Below are 22,318 nucleotides of genomic sequence, written 5' to 3'. Positions count from 1 at the left end.
AGAAATAATATTGATGTACCTAGTTCTTCTAAGAGGAAGAAAAAGAAAAATGATATGACTTTGCAAACATCTGGTGAACCTATTACTGAACCACTTGAGAATCCATATGATATTTCCAAGTCTGATGCTGAAACACAATCAGGTGATGAACATGAACCTAGTGAAAATGTTAATGATGATGTTCATGTTGATGCTCAACCTAGTAATGATAATGATGTAGAGATTGAACCTGCTGTTGATCTTGATAACCCACAATCAAAGAATCAACGTTATGATAAAAGAGACTTTGTTGCTAGGAAACATGGTAAAGAAAGGGAACCATGGGTTTTGAAACCCATGCCTTTTCCTCCAAAACCATCAAAGAAAAAGGATGATGAGGATTTTGAGCGCTTTGCTGAAATGATTAGACCCATCTTTTTGCGTATGTGATTAACTGATGTGATAAAAACAAATCCTTATGCTAAGTATATGAAGGATATCATTACTAATAAAAGAAAGATACCTCAAGCTGAAATTTCCACCATGCTTGCTAATTATACTTTTAAGGGTGGAATACCAAAGAAACTTGGAGATCCCGGAGTACCTACTATACCATGCTCCATTAAGAGAAATTATGTTAAAACTGCATTATGTGATATTGGAGCCGGTGTCAGTGTTATGCCTCTCTCTTTATATCGTACACTTGACTTGAATAAGTTGACACCTACTGAAATATCTTTGCAAATGGCTGATAAATCAACTGCTATACCTGTCGATATTTGTGAGGATGTGCCTGTTGTGGTTGCAAACGTTACTATTTTAACGGACTTTGTTATTCTTGATATTCATGAGGATGATAGTATGTCTATTATTCTTGGAAGACATTTTCTTAATACTACAGGGGTTGTTATTGATTGCAACAAAGACAATGTCACTTTTCATGTTAATGGCAATGAGCACACGGTACACTTTCCGAGAAAACAACCTCAAGTTTATAGTATCAACTCTATTGGAAAAATTCCATCGATCATATTTGGAGGTTTTGAATTTCCTCTCTCTACTGTCAAGAAAAAGTATGATATTCTTATTGTTGGGGATTTTCATATCCCCGTAGAGGTAACTTAGTGCTATTCAAAATTTCTCCGGTTCCATGATTATCGGAATGAGTTTGTTAACAAGACTTGATCAACCTTGTTAGTGGATTCTTTTTGATGAGCATGAGATGGATGAAGCTAGAAGCACAACATTTTGTACCCTCTTTTTATTTTCTGTTATTTAGTAGAAATAAAGTAAAATAGTATTTTTTTTGTCTGTCTCTTGACTTATCCGTGCAATATAAAAATACCCCAAAAATAAAAGTCCTCAGAATGCCATGCCAATTTAATATGATTTTTTCGGGAATATTTGAGGATTTACTGTGCAAAAATCGCCGCGGGGGGAGCTGCCACCTGGCCACGAGGGTGGAGGGCGCGCCCTACCCCCCTGGGCGCTCCCCCTGCCTCGTGGGCCCATGGTGGCCCTCCTCCACTTATTCCTGCACCCATCTTCTTCCTCTGCCTCACACAAACACAAAAAACCAACTCAAGCACGAGTTCCAGCCCCCGTTGTTGTGATTTTTGATCTCCTTGCTCAAAGCACCCCTCGCAAAACTTCTTGGGGAGATTGTTCCTTGTTATGTGAATCCAACATTGGTCCAATTAGTTTTTTTTCTAGTGATTTATTCATTGCAAATTTGTGCTGCATAGGTGACCATGTTCTTGAGCTTGCATGTCAAATTTATTTGGTTCCATGTAGTTCCAATGCTTTATATAGGCTCTAGGCACTTGTGGGAGTTGTTGCTATCAATTTTATTGAAGTTGGTTCACTTTTATTTGAAGTTACTAAAAATTCCAGATTGTTTCAGAAAATAATGAAGAGACTTTTGAGGGGCTCGTCGAGCCGAAGCTCAAAGGAAAAACAAGAGGAAGAAGAGCAGAAGCCCAAATTTAATTTTCCTCGCACCACGGAGGTCCGGCCGTGTGAATGGCCTTCCGATGACTTTTTGAGGAGAGCCGGGATTTATAAGGATTTCTATTTATTGATTGAGAACACCGGCCTCACCGACTTCCTCCGTGACCAACGTCATCAGTATCTCTTACTCACAAATACTTTTGTGCAAAACTTCTACTTTTTCCCTAAGAAATCACCTCCAACAGTAGAATTTCATTTATATGATGTTGTTAAAGAGATGACATTAGATGAATTCTGCGAGGTCTGCAGAATACCCTTTGAGGGCACCTTACATGAATCCCACCGTAGCGAAGTAGAAGCTTTTATTAGCACTATCATTATGGGTGAAACCAGGAAGGTTTCTGATGCAAGGATCACTAGCATACATTTTCCTGTTTTACGCTACTTTGCCTTATTTGCTAGTCGTTGCTTGATTGGACGCGGAAACTGTGGAAACCTTAGTATTCCTGATATTAGCATTTTGTTCCATGGTTTATACCGCAATAACTCTGTTAGTATGGGTGGAATTGTTGCTAGACGGTTGAGTCTGAACCGTACTAAGGGCCCCATCTTTGGAGGCATTTATGCTTCACGCCTAGCTGAATAGTTTGAAATACCTATTAGGCATGAGGAGGAAGAGGAAATATCGCTGCCCCGTGTTTATTTAGACTATAAGAGTATGATAGCGCATGATTTTTCTTGTTAGGAGTCGCGAAGGGGAGCTCAAATACAAATTATACTTTGATAAACATCACCCTGAGACTATTACTTTGCCAGCTCCTTCCTTGTTTAATTTATTTGTAGGTCCTCACATCGTTCCGTGGTCGGCTATTCAAGCCTATCGGAATCCTGCACCAGCCCCTGAACCGAAACCACAAGATGAGCCTCCACGACTATCTCTTTATTCTTGAGATCTAGAGGAGGTTGCCAGCCAGTGGCAGCCGAAGCCTTCTTCGTCACAGTATAACCCCAGCTTCACCTACGGGTATCCGCGAGGCTATCCCTGGCAATAGACCAACTTAGGCCAAAAGCCTAAGCTTGGGGGAGTACATATTTCCCACCGACATTACATTTATGTTCACACACACTCATTGCTAGATGTCGGTGCTCATACTCTTTCACTGTAATATCCATGCTAGTTTATTTTCTTTTTCCTGCTTTCTTCTTGTGTGTTTGATAAACCTTGAGAAAAAACCAAAAAATTAGTAGTAGTTTATTTCTTTGCTGTAGTAATTAAAAAGAAAACCCAAAAATATTTCCCATTCTTCTTTTGCTTGTTGGGAGCTTTCCCGTGTAAATAGTTTTTATTTTCTTTTCCTTTCTTTGGGGGTCGAGAAGACTATATTGAAAATGCTTAGTGGCTCTTATATGCATGATTGTTTATTTAACTTAGAGCCCATATTACTCGTCTTCTCTCTTGAGTTGAATGCTTGCAGATTCCAGCTTAGTCCAACACACGTGCACTCTTATTATTATACACTACGTTCGGTCGTGCAAGTGAAAGGCAATAATGATGATATATGATGGACTTATTGGGATGAGAAAAGCTGGTATGAACTCAACCTCTCTTGTTTTTGTAAATATGATGATTCATCGTTTCTGATTCAGCTATTATGAAGTCAACATATTTGCAATGACATTTAGAGATTATAGTTGCTTGTGCCATGCTTGATTAGCTATGAGTTATAATGGTTTACCTTGCGTGCCAACATGCTATTAGAATGATTATGATGTGGTATGATGGGATGGTATCCACCTTTAAATGAATTGAGTGACTCGACTTGGCACATGTTCACGCATGTAGTTGAATCAAATCAACATAGCCTTCATGATATTTATGTTCATAATAGATTATATCCTACTCATGCTTGTATTTGGTGTAAATTAATTTTAATGCATGTTTACAACCATTGTTGCTCTCTCAGTTGGTCGCTTCCCAGTCTTTTGCTAGCCTTCACCTGTACTAAGCGGGAATACTGCTTGTGCATCCATACTCCTTAAACCCCAAAGTTGTACCATATGAGTCCACTATACCTTCCTATATGCGGTATCTACCTACCGTTCCACGTAAATTTGTATGTGCCAAACTCCAAACCTACAAATGAAATTCTGTTTTGTATGCTCGAGTAGCTCATGTTTCAACTAGGGCTGCCCTTATCTTCCATGTTAGGCGGTTATTCTCAAGAGGAGTGGACTCCGCTCCTCATTCACGAGAAAAATGGCTGGTCTTTGGGATACCCAGTCACATGCTTTATGCAAACTAAATCAAAATAATCGCAAACAAAACTCCACCTGGGACCCGTTGAATGTTGGAGGCACTCGTTGTTTCGAGCAAGCCATGGATTGATGCTTGTGGAGGAGGGGGAGTATAAACTTTACCATTCTGTTTGGGAACCGCCTATAATTTGCGTAGCATGGAAGATATCGTCATCTCATAGTTGTTGCGTTGACAGCAAAAGTATGCCACTCAAAATGTTATTTGATCTCTATTTTAAAACCGAGCTCTGGCACCTCTACAAATCCCTGCTTCCCTCTGCGAAGGGCCTATCTATTTACTTTTATGTTGAGTCATCACCCTTCTAAGTAAAATGCACACGCTCGAGAGCACACTGTCGTTTGCATTCATTATTATTGGTTTATATTGGGTATGACTTGACTGGATCTCTTTTACCATGAATTACAATGTTTAGTCAGTCCTTGATCTTTAAAGGTGCTCCGCATTTATGTTTTGCGGTCTCAGAAAGGGCTAGCGAGATGCCATTTCGTTATATCATGTTATGATTATTTTGAGAAAGTGTTGTCATCTGAGTTTTATTATTGTGGCTCGCTAGCTGATTATGCTATTGATATGAGTAATTGTGAGACCTTTGTGTTATTGTTAGTATGGTTAGTTCATAATATTTGCTGAAACTTGAATGCTGGCTTTTCTTGTTTACAACAACGAGAGCAAACAGAGTTTGTAAAAGTTTTTCTTTTTCTCTTTCCGTTTGTCAACTGAATTGCTTGAGGACAAGCAAGGGTTTAAGCTTGGGGCAGTTGATACGTCTTCGTCGTATCTACTTTTCCAAACACTTATGCCCTTGTTTTGGACTCTAACTTGTATGATTTGAATGGAACTAACCCGGACTGACATTGTTTTCAGCAGAATTGCCATGGTGTTGTTTTATGTGTAGAAAATAAAAGATCTCGGAATGACCTGAAACTCCACGGAACACCTTAGAAAAAAATATAAAAAATCCTCGCCAAAGATGAAAACCAGGGGGACCACACCCTGTCCACGAGGGTGGGGGGCGCCCCCCTGGGCGCGCCCCCTACCTCGTGGGCCCCCTGGTGGCCCTCCGACGCCAACTCCAACTCCATATATTGGCTTTCGGGGAGGAAAAAATCAGGGAGAAGAAATCATCGCGTTTTACGATACAGAGCCGCCATCAAGCCCTAATCTCTCTCGAGAGGGCTGATCTGGAGTCCGTTCGGGGCTCCGGAGAGGGGGATTCGTCGCCGTCGTCATCATCAACCATCCTCCATCACCAATTTCATGATGCTCACCGCCGTGTGTGAGTAATTCCATCATACGCTTGCTGGACGGTGATGGGTTGGATGAGATTTATCATGTAATCGAGTTAGTTTTGTTAGGGTTTGATCCCTAGTATCCATTATGTTCTGAGATTGATGTTGCTATGACTTTGCTATGCTTAATGGTTGTCACTAGGGCCCGAGTGCCATGATTTCAGATCTGAACCTATTATGTTTTCATGAATATATGTGTGTTCTTGATCCTATCTTGCAAGTCTATAGTCACCTACTATGTGTTATGATCCGGCAACCCCGAAGTGACAATAATCGGGACCACTCCCGGTGATGATCATAGTTTGAGGAGTTCATGTATTCACAATGTGCTAATGCTTTGTTCCGGTTCTCTATTAAAAGGAGGCCTTAATATCCCTTAGTTTCCAATAGGACCCCGCTGCCACGGGAGGGTAGGACAAAAGATGTCATGCAAGTTCTTTTCCATAAGCACGTATGACTATATACGGAATACATGCCTACATTACATTGATGAACTGGAGCTAGTTCTGTGTCACCCTATGTTATGACTGTTACATGATGAACCACATTCGGCATAATTATCCATCACTAATCCGGTGCCTAGGAGTTTTCCATATACTGGTTCTCGCTTATTTACTTTTTCGTTGCTACTGTTACAATCACTACAAAATACCAAAAACATTACTTTTGCTGTCTTTACTTTTGTTACCGTTACCACCACTATCATATTACTTTGCTACTAAACACTTTGCTGCAGATACTAAGTTTCCAGGTGTGGTTGAATTGACAACTCAGCTACTAATACTTGAGAATATTCTTTGGCTCCCCTTGTGTCGAATCAATAAATTTGGGTTGAATACTCTACCCTCGAAAACGGTTGTGATCCCCTATACTTGTGGGTTATCACTCATCATATGATATATATATGTGGTGGACACGCCCAGAGAAAGCGATGGCGATGAGACAATGGAGGATAATCCCCTTGAGAAGCAATCTAAGCACCGGCGTCATAGGCGCGCTCTAAGCCCCACCATAGCAAAAATAGCCATACCGGCACAAGAGACGATAGCTCTCCGAATGGTGCCGAAGACGAAAACAATCCCGCCCAGCCAAGCTTCGAGCAGGCCGAACGGGAGGATGGGCAAGCTAGCCCCAAGGAACAGGCAATGGATGGAGAATCAGAGGATGACTGACGGTGTCCTGGACTAGGGGGTACTCACCACGTCATCTCCCGATCTGTTAGATTGGGCCGAGGTCCCCCATGGCCGTATACTCATGGGCCAGTCCGGACAGCTGCCGCATACAAGGAAGATTCCACAAGACTTCTAGGGTTTAGCCTCTCTGATCTCGTGGTAGATCTACTCTTGTACTACCCATATCATCAATATTAATCAAGCAGGAGTAGGGTTTTACCTCCATCGAGAGGGCCCGAACCTGGGTAAAAACATCGTGTCCCTTGTCTCCTGTCACCATCCGCCTAGACGCACAGTTCGGGACCCCCTACCCGAGATCCGCCGGTTTTGACACCGACATTGGTGCTTTCATTGAGAGTTTCGTTGTGTGTTCGGCAAAAGGTCGATGGCTCGCCTGCAGATCAACTGCGACTTCGGCATCTTCGTCACCAGCTCGACTGGTCGCCTTGGTTCGATCGAGGACTGCGCCCTACCTCTAATCGTCATGTTCGGACGAGGGCCTTCATCAACATTAGCTCCGATCTCTATCAAGATCATGGAGGAATCATCCAGGGAGCCCTGGGGCTCAACGTCAACATTGCCCTCGGGCGAACGTGCTGTTTTTCTGGACAGTGAACTTATGTCCGCCGTCACCGCCTCCTCGAGCATCGGTTCGACGATTGCTTAAGTGGAATAGTGCGGAATTGAATCTACAACAACCCTGGAAAATTTCGTCGAGTTCCAATGGAGGAATCTCTGGCAATCCGCGACATACCGGAGCCTTGTCAAATCTGAACGAGGATCTGGATGAGTTTAGGGCGTGGTGTCCAGCTTCTAGCTCGAACGTCCTTCGGAAGATCCAGCCGTTGATCGGCTGCGGTATTCCTATACCTACCTCCTCCCAAAATTTCAGCTCGATCCGACCGTCCAAACTCCGGGAACCTTCCGATTAGTGCATCACTTTTCGGATCTGTTTTCTGCGTGAAAACGAATCCGACCCGAGTTCGTCTTTTTTATGAACGGGAATTCGGACATTCTTTTTGAAGGAAGTTTTGTATGGGGTATCGTGTTTTGGTTCCCGAACACATCCCGTAACCTTAAAATCTTTTGAACATGATCTTCAACATCATGCTGGTGTCAAACCAGTCCGGCAATATTGCTCCACGGCTGCCGACCTGCGCTAGACACGTCGTCACTTTATTGAGCCGCGCTCAACCTCTTCGGATCATCATCTCGGCAAGCCGAATAAGAGTCCGGCATCGCGAAGGATAAATCATCACCAACATCGCCTCCCCACGGATTACACGGAGCGGGCACACCTGCATCGCCGCACGGTCACTTCATCAAGCCGGCATCGACCACGTCACGACCTGCATCGGCAGGGCCGCGCTGTTGCTTTTTCAAGCTGGTGTCCATCATGCCGACCTACTTCGACTCATCGGCTGACACCGAGGCTTCATCACGTTAGCTAGACCGGGGGCTCCATCATCTCTTCATCAACCTACTCAGGAGACTTCGGCGTCGCTGGCCGACCAGCTCCGTCACGTTAGCAGGACCGAGGGCTTTGCCTCGGCGAGCCAACCTTTGCCAGCATCGCCATGCCGTTGCTTTATCGCCCATCAGGCGATAGGTGTGCGGATTGAGTCCCAATTTTGGGAATCACCTTTCTTCGGATTGCTACAACAAATAAGCTAGGTGCTATTAATCCTAGCATTTTTTGCTTGTTTGGATTCGTTTTTTCCAACGAATTATTACTCTGGTTTGTCCATCATATGTACGCAGGTCTATCAAATGGTGGCCGCATTAACGAGGGTCGCATGGTGGTTCGGTCAGTTTTCGTACATAGTCCGGCGAACGCCGCATCCGGAACTCGAACCGACCTGTGAATTCAGGCCTTATCATGCCTTTACCGCATCACGCCGCCGCCTTGCATCGACATTGACTTGGGCGCCAGGCCATATTTCTTTTATTACTCACTTTGCATAAATTATTTGTTATGCAACGAATTTTTTTATTATTACTACTATCTCTGGTTTGCACTATTTTTTGTGCACAAGAAAATGATCCAGCCGGACTATATCCTTTGGCATCACCTTGGCTTGACGGGGGGCTTCTTCAACACTTCATTACCCCATGCCGGGGACTTTGGCATCACCCTGCCGTCCTGCATTGACCGTGCTATGTCACCACTTCGGAGTGCCGAGCTCTTTGCTCCACCACCTCGGGACCGGCTTGGGGGATGGAACCTTGTCCCGCATCAAGCTCGGACCGCGTCATCAATACCGAACACATTAACCAGCTAGGTTGCCTTCATGCTCAAAGTTTTAAATTTTTAACTTGTGTTCGGCTTGACCAAGCATTATACTTTTTTGGAAAAAAGTTGCTTGTAAAAATTTCCTTGTCCAAACTTTGTTTGTGACACGCACATTCAAATACCCCATTTACTTGGGGGCTTCCTTCATGAAGCTTTTTCCTCTTGCATATGATTATACTTGTACGGCTTCGTTCCTTGCTCGTGTATTATGCCACAATATGCACCATATTGACTTAAGCGATTTGCAAGCTGGGTTGCCTAGCTCCTGTGCTTACCCCTACGTTCCCGATTGTTTGGCTAGGGAGTAAAGGGAGCACATCTGCGATTGTCATGATCGGGTCACCCGAGCCGGACCTCAGACTGGGTGAAGCCGAAAGCTAGCGCTCTTATTGTTTTCAATCATGGTCGGCACACAACGGAACTCATGAGTACAAAAAATCTGTTGCACAAGTCTCATAATAACAATGAGCACCGAAGAAAGGTATCGGTGGGGGTACTATTTTCTTCAAAGATGCTTCTTATACTTCGCAGTAATATAGCATAAGTTCCCTGAGCACACTTTGTTTGTTACAGCCTTATGGCCTGATTGCCTGGTTATTGGAAACACCGTCGATATTCTCGACAGATGGAGTACATAACACTTTTCGGTCTTTGACCGAAGAGGGAGAAGCCGACGGTCAGTTAAGACGCATTTAAAGTTCGGTTGAACATAGATATGATACAAGTACTTTGGTACATACAATCATTGTTTTACCCAAGTCACTTGGGGGCTCTTATGTTTATTTGAGCCGGTTTATAATAAGTATTTTTCTTCTTAGTCGTTGCAAAGTTTTTATTATTATTTATCACTCCTTTTTTCGACACAAGTGTGCGCTCACTAGCCGGGGAGCCTAATTTCTCTCTCAAAGCCGCTAGAGTTTAGTTTGCTAAACTGGACTAGTAAGATGTACTCCGCCTTCAGGATAGGAGGTTGAAGCCATAGGCTGACCCGCTTGAAGTTTTGAAATAGGATGTGTCATGTTAAAGCATGGTAGAAGCACCTTTTTTTTAGAGTCCAATTTTCGGATTGGCACCGAAGACTTGATCTAGCTCGGACATTAACCTTTTGACTAAGTTTTTTGGCTTTTCGAGCCCATGGCACTTTTAAACTATTTATGTGTTTTCAGCACAAGTCTCGCAGTGCAACGCCGGACACCTTTAGAGATTCGGCAAAAAAATTCTCGGATATTGCTCTATATGCATCGGTTTCGAATTGTGTCCTCGGTCAATAGTTGGGTTGCCCGGCTCCTACGCTTGCCCCATGTTCCGCTTTGTTCGGCTAGGTGTGCAAAGGGAGAACCACTGCGATGGTGCTTCCATCTCACATGGTTAAGCACCTCAGTGGAGAAAGCCAAAAACTGACTGTCACAATAAGTGTAAACTGGTCAGTGATCCGATGACTATGTTAAATGATGGGCCATTCATAACATTGGCCGAAGTGTTTACGGCTTGACCTCAAGTGTCGCTGAACACTACCGGGGGCTAGTAAATGGCCTCCCAAACTAAAACCTCAATATTTTGCTCTTACATTAGAGCTGAGGTTTCATGATCACGCTTAGCATGCCAACCCAAAGAAAGGAACCGATAGTGGAACTATTTTCTTTGGAAGACATTTCCTATGTTAAACAGCAATATAACATATCTCTCTGCGTACCTTTGTTTATAAAACTGTATGGCCAGATTGCCTTGTTTGTCGTAAATCTTTGCCCTCATAAAGGCTTTATAAAGTAGGACAAACACTCCTCGGCTACTGGCCGAGGAGGTTGAAGCCGATGGTCGGTCAACAAAGTTTTGTACAATGCGGATCCGAGCATTAATGACATAAAGTACTTGGATACATAGATTCATTACACATAATTTGTGATTTTACTATGGATATCGATCCTTAATTCGGCCACCTGTGCCCGCATTAAGGCTCGGGGGCTAGTGGGCTTCGGGCTTATTATTTACAAATATTAAATGGGCACATCGATCCCTGATCTGGTGTTGCCACCCGACCAGTGTCTCGGGGGCTACTGCATTGCCTGTCCAATGCAGAAAATTTTAAGTGTAATACAGTCTCCTAGGAGATTTTGATCCTCAGGTTGGTCGGCCGCACCCAACCTGAGTCTTGAGGACTGAACACGCCGCTTTTTGTGTCCCGAAGTATTCTGCCGAGCTAGGACTTGATCCTCACACCGATTTTGCAAATCAACCTGAGTCTCAGCGGCTACGGGGGTCAGCGGTCTTATGTCATCCTTCATGTGCATCTCGGGTTTTAGACCGATACCCACCTTGAGGGCTACTGGCTATGTATCTCGGCAGAGAATAAATTGCACCAATCAAAAATATTGACAAAAATTGGCCCACATTTGGGGTGGTGCACCACCTCGGAAGCAGTCCGGCATAAAGCTTGGGCGCTAGTGGCTGGCTCCATAGAGGGCATTTCCGGCATTAAGCTCGGCTAAACTCCTTCAAACTTCTTTGAACCAAGGTGATTTACGACACCTCGGATACAGTCCGACATTGGAGCTCGGATACAGTCCGGCGTTGGAGCTCAGATACATAGTCCGACGTTGGAGCTCGGATACAGTCCGGCGTTGGAGCTCGGATACATAGCGGCGATAGAGCTCGAATACGTTCCGGCGTTAGAGCTGCAAAGCGGTCCGGCGTTGGTGCTCGGCTGCAAAAGATACCTCGAATGCGGTCCGGCATTGGAGCTCGGACGCAAGAGGACGCTGCCGCCCGGGAACAACTTCAAACCCGAGGTGTGGCATAAAAATAACAAGGCATTGATAAAGGCCAGAAACATAAAGGGGCTCCTCGGATACCCGACGTGTAAACTCGTCGAATGCATTTCGGCGATCCTCAAGATCGAAGATGAGAAGATTTGTTGAACCAGTTTTCAAGACCGATGACTGAAGATGAAGAACGGTTCGGAAGAATCTAGGAGCATCCCTAAAACTTGAAGACCGGTTCAGGGGGCTACTGACGGTGTCCTGGACTAGGGGGTACTCACCATGTCATCTCCCGATCTGTTAGATTGGGCCGAGGACCCCCATGGCCGTATACTCATGGGCCAGTCCGGACAGCTGCCGCATACAAGGAAGATTCCACAAGACTTGGCGATCAAGACAAGGACTCCTCCCCACCGGCGTATTCGACTAGGACTCTTGTCCTCCTAGGCCATTGGTGCATTATATGAACCAGGGCCAGGCTAGCTGATAGATCATATAAACAACAATCATACCATAGGCTAGCTTCTAGGGTTTAGCCTCTCTGATCTCGTGGTAGATCTACTCTTGTACTACCCATATCATCAATATTAATCAAGCAGGAGTAGGGTTTTACCTCCATCGAGAGGGCCCAAACCTGGGTAAAAACATCGTGTCCCTTGTCTCCTATTACCATCCGCCTAGACGCACAGTTCGGGACCCCCTACCCGAGATCCGCCGGTTTTGACACCGACAATGACAATTACATGCCCCTCTCGAAGACGAGGTGAGCCTCGGCGACAAAGAATTCATTGTGCCTGAGGATCCCATCGAGCAGGAGTGCTTCAAGCACCGGCTTATAGCCACTGCAAAAAGCCTGAAGAAAAAGCAGCAGCAGCTTCAAGCTGATCAAGATCTACAAACTGATAGATGGACCGAGGTCCTGGCAGCCGAGGAATACGAACTCGAGCACCCAACCAAAAGTCACCCAAAGCGCAGGTTGTTACCTTGATTCGAGGAGGAGGCCCTAGAGCCTACACTACCAGCACAGGATGCGGCTGAACGGCCACCTCGTGGCCGAGATAAAGCAACGTATTAGCCCGCACCCCGTCGCCAAACAAGCAAAAACACGAAGACCCGGGGCTACACGCATGACCTGCGAGACAAATTGGAAAACAAAGCAGGACAGTCAAGATCGATCTATGGATCACGGAGGCGCGCCCCAACGCATGACGATGACCGTCACGCTGGATATACTAAAAGAAAGTCTGGCCGGGCCGAATACAGCAGACCAGACTCATTTGAACTTCGTCGTGATGTAGCTCGGCATAGAGGCGCCGCACACCCCCTATTCTTCACCGATGAAGTAATGGATCATGAATTCCCAGAAGGTTTTAAGCTCGTAAATATCAAGCCCTACAATGGGACTACAGACCCCGCGGTATGGATAGAAGATTTCTTTCTCCACATTCACATGGCCCGCGGGGATGATCTAGACGCCATCAAGTACCTCCCACTAAAACCAAAGGGACCGGCGGCATTGGCTGAATAGTTTGCCGGCAAACTCCATTCGAAGCTGGAGAACCTGGCAGATGCATTCCTGGATAACTTCCAGGGCACTTATGTGCGACCACCAGATGCTGATGATTTAAGTCACATAACCCAACAACCCAGAGAGTCAGCCAGGAAATCCTGGACTCGGTTCCTAACTAAAAAGAACCAAATTGTCGACTGTACGGATGCCGAAGCCCTAGCGGCCTTTAAGCATAACATCCGTGACGAGTGGCTTGCCCGACATCTCGGCCAAGAAAAGTTGAAGTCCATGGCAGCCTTCACAACACTCATGAACCGCTTTTGTGCAGGCGAGGATAGCTGGTTGGCTCATAGCAACAACACAACAAGTAATCCTGGCACATCAAAGGCCAGAGATAGCAATGGCAAGCACCGTCACAACAAACACAAGCGTCACAAAAATGGTGATAACGCCAAAGACATGGCAGTCAATGCTGGATTCAGTGGCTCTAAGTCCAGTCAGCGGAAAAAGCCATTCAAAAATAATAATTCGGGCCCATCCAGTCTGGACCGCATACTCGATCGTCCATGCCAAAGTCATGGCACCCCAAGAACACCAGCCAATCATACCAACAGAGAATGTTGGATCTTCAAACAAGCCAGCAAGTCAGGTGCAGAAAACAAAGAGAAGGGGTCTCAAAGCGATGACGACGACGAGGAGCCCCGATCACCAAACACGGGAGGGCAAAAGAAATTTCCCCCACAAACCAAAACGGTGAATATGACAAACGCCACCCACATTCCCAAGCTGGAACGGACATGCACTCTTAGGGATGTCGACTTAACGGAGCCAGTCGCCCCACAATATAAACTATGGCCGATCACTTTCAATCGTACGGATCGTCCGGCCAATACCAATCAGGGCAATTCAGCCGCACTAGTCCTTGACCCAATAATTGACGTATTCCACCTCACACAGTCCTTATGGATGGAGGCAGCAGTCTAAACCTGTTGTATCAGGACACAGTGCGCAAGATGGGTATTGATCTTTCGATGATCAAGCCCACTAAAACCACCTTTAAAGGTGTTATACCAGGTGTGGAGGCCCGTTATACAGGCTCCATCACTCTGGAGGTAGTCTTCGGATCATCGGACAATTACCGTACCGAAGAGTTAATCTTTGACATCGTCCCTTTTCGCAATAATTATCATGCACTGCTTGGACAAACCGCGTTTGCTCGATTCAACACGGTGCCACATTATGCCTATTGAAAGCTCAAGATGCCCGATCCGCGCGGTGTCATAATAGTTAATGGCAAGGCCGAACTCCCCCTCTGTGCCAAAGAGTATACCGCCGCCTTAACAGCAGGAGCAACGAGTGGCATCCTTCAATCGAACCTTGAGTCAACGACCAAGCTCCCAGGCACCGTCAAGGGAGTCTGAACTACTTCGCGGCAGGATAGCCCGGCTCATCCGGAGCTCAATTAAAACACTCCGGCAGTAAACGGAGGCACAACTAGGATAGGCCACATAATGCGGCTTAACCGCTCCGCGGCACACAAATATCTTTTTGCACTTTCTTTGCAGGTCCACTTTTGCGTAGGCCAGGACTCGCGACATGGAAACAGCTCGGATGCATAAGGGAATCGTTAGTTATGCCCCTTGAAGACCATCTGATTACACTCTGGATCCGCACACAACCTCCCGCTTGATCTCAGCAGGTTCCGAAGTCATATTTCTTTTTCATCACATTACTTGTATTCATACGCATCGATGTATTATTCAATTACAACATGTGGCTTTATATGACGCTTATCTGCTGTTGTTTCTTACTGATACTCTTTGTCAAATGGCATACATACAGCGCGATATGCCTTAATATGCCAGGGGCTTCATTGTACCCATAATAACGGCAGTAAAGTCCGAACAGCTTCGAACCCCGAACTTATAGCATTATATGCATCAGCTCCGAATCATGTCTTGGGTCAATAGTTGGGTTGCCTAGCTCCCATGTTTTGCTGCGTTACGTTCCGCTATATCGGCTAAGGCGGCACAGGGAGAACTACTGTGATTGTGTCCCGGTTCTTCCGGACGAGTGCCTCAGTAGAGAAAGCCGAAAACTGACTGTCATGATACGGTGAGAGCTAGTCAGCTGTTCGAGAGGTTGTAAAATATTTAAGGATTTCTTCCGCATTATGCGATAACTAATGCAGCGGGCGATTGATCGGATTTTCTTCTGATCGGGCACTTATAGACCCCCTCGTGCGGTCTTCCGAACACCCGGGGCTGCGCCTACCTTCCTTTTGTCAAACTCCTATGGCTAAGTGAGAATGATAAAGACCTATAGTCCGATTGCCTGGTTCGTTGTGCTGAACACCTCCTTCAAGGACCCAAAACTAGGATAAAGAGTGCTCAGGTTTATCCCGAACACCCCCATACTTCCTACGTGGGGGCAGAAGCCGACGACTGGCCAACTCTCAGGATTAATATATAAAACGGCCATGCAGGAGGAAAAACTTTCAAATAACAGGCAATAAATAATAGAAATGACATTGTTCAACATTACAAAGGACACCATGACTGTATTCATGGACATATAGTGTCCTTGGTGCATTGCTCCGCCGCAAGGCTGGATCCTTTTAGGACACTATCATAATATAGTTCGGGCTTGCGGTGCTCCTTCCCCTCCGGTGGTCCCTCGGTCATCAGCTTTTCAGCATCCATCTTCCCCTAGTGCACCTTTGCATGGGCGAAGGCCATTCGCGCACCCTCCATACAAACCGGCCGCTTGATGACTTTCAGTTGAGGGCAGGCACTCACAGGCCGCTTCACGAGCCCGAAGTAGCTGCTTGGAATCGGCTCGGCGGGCCATAGCCAGATAATTAAATCCTTCATGGCTAGTTCGGCCGCCTTATGCAGTTCGATCAGCTGCTTCAGCTGATCGGCAAATGGCACTGGATAATTCGGCGCCGGATATTGCGACCAAAAGAGCTTCTCCGCAGTGCTTCTTTCTTCGGCTCGGTATAATTGGGCAGCATCAGATATGCCGCGCGGCAGCTCCGCAAATACCCCTGAGAAATCCGAATTCAAATTAGTAAACATGATTTTCTCCCTTCAAATACCTGCTTTGCATAGAAAAAGCCTTACCCACCGCGATCTTCCTCGCCTCCAGGATTTCCTTCAGGGCGCCTTGGGCTTCCCTCCGGGCATCACATGCGGCTTGGCAAGCTTGGGAGAGTTTGGACTCTTTCCCCGCTAAACACTGCTCCAAGGTCCCACATTTCTTCACGACCTCTTGAAGCTCTTGCTCAGCTTCAATAACCCTGGCCTCATGCTTTTCGCAAAGAGCCTGCTCTGCGGCTGCCTTCTTCTCGGCTTCGGCCATAGCCTTCTTAAGAGCCTCAATTTCGGCCGTCGCCCCTAGAGCACATCACAAAAATATTTTTATCATACTAACTTATTCATTCACGCTGATTGCGAACAAGGTTTCTGCATACCTTGGTTATCCTCCAACTGTTTCTTCAATCGGCCGAGTTCTTCTTCGGCCCACTCCAGACTCTGCTTCAGTCCGGAGACTTCCAGAGTATGAGAGGCGGCAATCACTATAGACGCCTGCTTACAAAATAAAAAGAGGGAGAGATGGCATAAAGTGAGTCTCCTGCGAACATATATTTAATCCTCTGTCTGGCTCCTTCTTTCACCGAACAGTGTATCAGGGGCTACTACCTATAATATGATACTCTTTGAAACCTCACAAAACATACCTCAAAGCCCGTTATAAGGCTGATGCAGACTTCATTCAGTCCACTCTCAGCGGACTGAATCTTCTCAATCACCGCACCCATAAGGGCACGGTGTTCTTCAACAATGGAGGCGCTCTTCAGCGCCGCCGATAAAGTATTTGGCACCTCTGGTTGGACAGAGATTGCCGGCGGAATAGGCGCACCCCCTCCAGTCAAGGGAGGCTGCTTGCCTGATTCCGGAGCTGTATCGGTCTCCAGAACTGTATCCGGCTGGGGGCCGAATTCAGGATAACCCACGAATCGATGTCCATGGGGGCCTTTTCTCCCGTGTGTCCGGTCACCAAGGTTTGACCCCCTGGTGCTGCCTTAACATTCCTGTCGCCCCCTCCTTGGCCTAGGTCCCCTTGGGACGATGTCTTGGTGTCACTCACGTGTTTTGGGGAGGGGGCCTTCGAGGGTGTCCCGATGTCCATATCATCCGAGCTCAGTAAATCCTTCGATGAGGATTGTTCGGTGCGAGACCTCGCCGGACTGCAAAAAGTATGGCTTGATGATTAAAACATCATGCCATAGTGAGTCTGGATGCGTAAGCGTGGTCGGATTTTATACTGACGAGTTCACCAGGGGCTGGGCCCTGGGATCCCATTCTGGGCTACTGTCGGCAGCAGTGGACTCCTCCGGAAGGGGAGTTTTTCCCTTCTTAGCTGACTCAGCCTCCAAGGATGTGGAGGCCGTCCTTTTCTTTCTTTCCCTCACTAGGGGTTGGTCTTCCTCTTCTTCCTCGTCCTCTCCGGAGGAAGAGCGGGCATCGGAGTCTTCGGATATTGTGTCCGGAGTGCCACGGTGACGAAGGCCGCCCCTGGTCTTTTTGGCCTCCTTCTCGTCCTTCTTCTTCGGCGCGCCTTGTAAGGCGCCGGGACCAGCATCTTTGTCAGAAGTGGGCCAGCTAGTTCTTCTGGCAGTGGGGCCGGACAGTAGATCCGCCCTGCCTTCTTCGTCCAGCCCTAGGAGAGTTGTGGAAAACACATTAAGCATTTCCCTTGGGTTATGCGAATAAAACATATGACTTGCTAACATATAATGACTTACCGAACTTGCAGGGCGGGATAGTTGGTACCCGCGGTCCTCGACTAAGTCCGACCATGATTTGCCGGACTTGAAAAGCACCTTCCAGATGTCCTTCTGCGAGGAACCAAAGAGCTCTAGCAGGGTCCGGTGCTTGGCCGGGTCGAATTCCCATAAATTGCAAGCCCTGTGTTGACAAGGAAGGATCCGGCGAACTAACATCACCTGGACTACATTGACAAGTTTGATATTCTTGTCTTCCATATCCTTGACAGGCGTCTGGAGCACTGACAATTCGTCAGGCGAAAACCAGTTTAGGCCCTTCTTGGGCCAGGACGTAAGCCGCAAGGGAGCTCCGGATCGGAATTCGAGAGCTGCGGCCCATTTTGGGTCGCATGGCTCGGTGACGTAGAACCACTTCTGCTGCCACTCTTTGATGGAATCATTGAAGGTACCTGTTGGCCATGTGACGTTGGGCATCTTGCTCGCCATGGCGCCTCTGCACTTGGCGTGCTCGCCGCTCACTACCTTGGGCTTCACATTGACAATCTGCAGCCATAAGCTGAAGTGTGGAGAAATGCAGAGAGAGGCCTCGCACACGATGATGAACGTCGAGATGTTGAGAAAGGAATTAGGGGATAGATCATGAAAATCGATCCCGTAGTAATACATGATGCCACGAACGAATGGGTGGAGGGGAAACCCTAGCCCGCGGACAAAGTGAGGGAGGAATACAACCCTCTCGTGGGGTTCCGGAGTAGGGACGATCTGCCCCGCCATCGGAAGACGGTGGCTGATTTTCTTGGCCAGATACCCGGCCTCCCGAAGCTTTTTGATATCCTTCTCCCAGATGGTAGAGGCCATCCACTTGCCTCCTGCTCTGGATCCAGACATTTTCGGAATACCTTTGTGGGCGGAGAAGATGAACGCTTGGGCCCTGGATCTCGAGCAAGGGGGAATGGATGAGCAGTGGGAGAAGAAGGCGTGGGTGAAAAAGGGGAGTCCTTATCTCCTTATAAAGGCAGCAGAGATCCTGCACCTCCCCACTTGCCCGGTAAACTCGCTTATTTCCCAAGGGCTGCGCTGATGGCGTGGTTGGGTTACCCACACCTGTATTGATGAGAATCCCGTGATAAGGGGACACGATCTCTGCTTCGACAAGATGTGCCAATAAAACCGCCTCGCGATATGTGCGGTAGCAGGTTGAGAAAAATGGTTCGCATAAGGATCGAGCCGCAGCGTGATGTCACGCTATGAAAAGTTGTCAGCAGATTAGATTTGTGGAATATTGTTCTCTCTATGGTGGTATGTGGAAATTGTTTTGCAGAGCCGGACATGATCATTGTGTTCATGATCTTCTATGGAGTATTCGGAGAAGGAACCCGCCTTGCAATGCCGAAGACAATCTGCGCATCGGACTCATCGTCATTGAAGCCTGGTTCATGGGCTACTGCGGGAGTCCTGGATTAGGGGGTCCTCGGACAGCGAGACTATATACTTTGGCCGGACTGTTGGACTATGAAGATACAAGATTGAAGACTTCGTCCCGTGTCCGGGTGGGACTCTCCTTTGCATGGAAGGCAAGCTTGGCAATTCGGATATGTAGATCTCCTTCTCTGTAACCGACTCTGTGTAACCCTAGCCTCCTTCGATGTCTATATAAACCAGAGGGTCTAGTCCGTAGGACAAAAACCATCATAATCCTAGCCTAGCTTCTAGGGTTTAGCCTCTACGATCTCGTGGTACATCAACTCTTGTAATACTCATATCATCAAGATCAATCAAGCGGGAAGTAGGGTATTACCTCCATCGAGAGGGCCCAAACCTGGGTAAACATTGTGTCCCCCGCCTCCTGTTACCATTAGCCTTAGACGCCCAGTTCGGGACCCCCTACCCGAGATCCTCCGGTTTTGACACCGACAGAGACCCTGCTACCAGGAGTGGAGAAAATCTTTTCTCTTTATGCAAGGTGCTACTAGCAAAGATTGTTAACGTAAGCAACCAATAGACTCTAATAAACATCGCCATGTGATGAGTTCTTGTATCGTTGGGCCAACTCTAAACATGGCCAACAGACTAAAGAAATTCAAAAAAAGGCATTGCAACTTTGAAAAAACAAAATGGGCTGGCATCTTGTGCAGGCGGTGGTGTTGGAGACATTGGTGCTAGTGACCACGGTGCCCACACCGCCCGCGGTGCTGGTGGCGGCGTCGACAGCGGGTTGCATGGCATTGTGGTCGTCCATGTCCACAACAACCCGTGCAGCGCCTCATTCCACACCGGGGTGGGCAGCCGGTCCTCCTCCATGGCCTTCTCCTTCACCTCCTGCTTGATATCCAGCTCTAGCATGTAGACAACGCGACGCGCGTCCTACGAGCACGGCCGACAAAAGTAAGGTTGTCGGCTCATGCCGTTGATAACCCACAAGTATAGGGGGATCGCAAAAGTTTTCGAGGGTAAAGTATTCAACCCAAGTTTATTGATTCGACACAAGGGGAGCCAAAGAATATTCTCAAGTTTTAGCAGTTGAGTTGTCAATTCAACCACACCTGGAAACTTAGTATCTGCAACAAAGTGTTTAGTAGCAAAGTAATATGATAGTGGTGGTAACGGTAACAAAAGTAAAGACAGCAAAAGTAATTTTTTGGTATTTTGTAGTGATTGTAATAGTAGCAACGGAAAAGTAAATAAGCGAGAACTAGTATATGGAAAACTCGTAGGCACCGGATTAGAGATGGATAATTATGCCGGATGCGGTTCGTCATGTAACAGTCATAACATAGGGTGACACAGAACTAGCTCCAATTCAACAATGTAATGTAGGGGTATTCCCTATATAGTCATACGTGCTTATGGAAAAGAACTTGCATGACATCTTTTGTCTTACCCTCCCGTGGCAGCAGGGTCCTATTGGAAAATAAGGGATATTAAGGCCTCCTTTTAATAGAGAACCGGAACAAAGCTTTAGCACATAGTGAATACATGAACTCCTCAAACTATGGTCATCACCGGGAGTGGTCCCGATTATTGTCACTTCGGGGTTGCCGAATTATACACATAGTAGGTGACTATAGGCTTGCAAGATAGGATCAAGAACGCACATATATTCATGAAAACATAATAGGTTCAGATCTGAAATCATGGCACTCGGGCCCTAGTGACAAGCATTAAGCATAGCAAAGTCATAGCAACATCAATCTCAGAACATAATGGATACTAGGGATCAAACCCTAACAAAACTAACTCGGTTACATGATAAATCTCATCCAACCCATCACCGTCCAGCAAGCCTACGATGGAATTACTCACGCACGGCGGTGCGCATCATGAAATTGGTGATGGAGGATGGTTGATGATGACGACGATGACGAATCCCCCTCTCCGGAGCCCCGAACGGACTCCGGATCAGCCCTCCCGAGAGAGATTAGGGCTTGGCGGTGGCTCCATATCGTAAAAGGCGATGATTTCTTCTCTCTGATTTTTTTCTCCCCAAAAGCCAATATATAGAGTTGGAGTTGGCGTCGGAGGGCCACCAGAGGGCCCAGGAGGTAGGGGGTGCGCCCAGGGGGGCGCCCCCCACCCTCGTGGACAGGGTGTGGGCCCCCTGGCCTTCATCTTTGGCGATGATTTTTATTGTTTTTTCTAAGGTGTTCCGTGGAGTTTCAGGTCATTCCGAGAACTTTTATTTTCTGCACATAAAATAACACCATGGCAATTCTGCTGAAAACAGCGTCAGTCCGGGTTAGTTCCATTCAAATCATACAATTTAGAGTCCAAAACAAGGGCAAAAGTGTTTGGAAAAGTAGATATGACGGAGACGTATGAACTCCCCCAAGCTTAAACCCTTGCTTGTCCTCAAGCAGTTCAGTTGACAAACTGAAAGAGAAAAAGAAAAACTTTTACAAACTCTGTTTGCTCTTGTTGTTGTAAACATGAAAAGCCATCATTCAAGTTTCAGCAATTATTATGAACTAACCATACTCACAATAACACGAAGGTCTCACAATTACTCATATTAATAGCATAATCAGCTAGCGAGCCATAATAATAAAACTCGGATGACAACACTTTCTCAAAATAATCATAACATAATATAACGAAATGGTATCTCGCTAGCCCTTTCTGAGACCGCAAAACATAAATGCAGAGCACCTTTAAAGATCAAGGACAGACTAAACATTGTAATTCATGGTAAAGAGATCCAGTCAAGTCATACCCAATATAAACCAATAATAATGAATGCAAACGGCAGTGTGCTCTCCAGCA

Source organism: Triticum aestivum, chromosome 5B (assembly GCF_018294505.1).
Source record: "Triticum aestivum cultivar Chinese Spring chromosome 5B, IWGSC CS RefSeq v2.1, whole genome shotgun sequence".
In the NCBI taxonomy this organism is placed as follows: Eukaryota; Viridiplantae; Streptophyta; class Magnoliopsida; order Poales; family Poaceae; genus Triticum; species Triticum aestivum.
The sequence above is the reverse complement of the archived record's forward strand: the minus strand, read 5'-3'. Positions refer to the sequence as shown.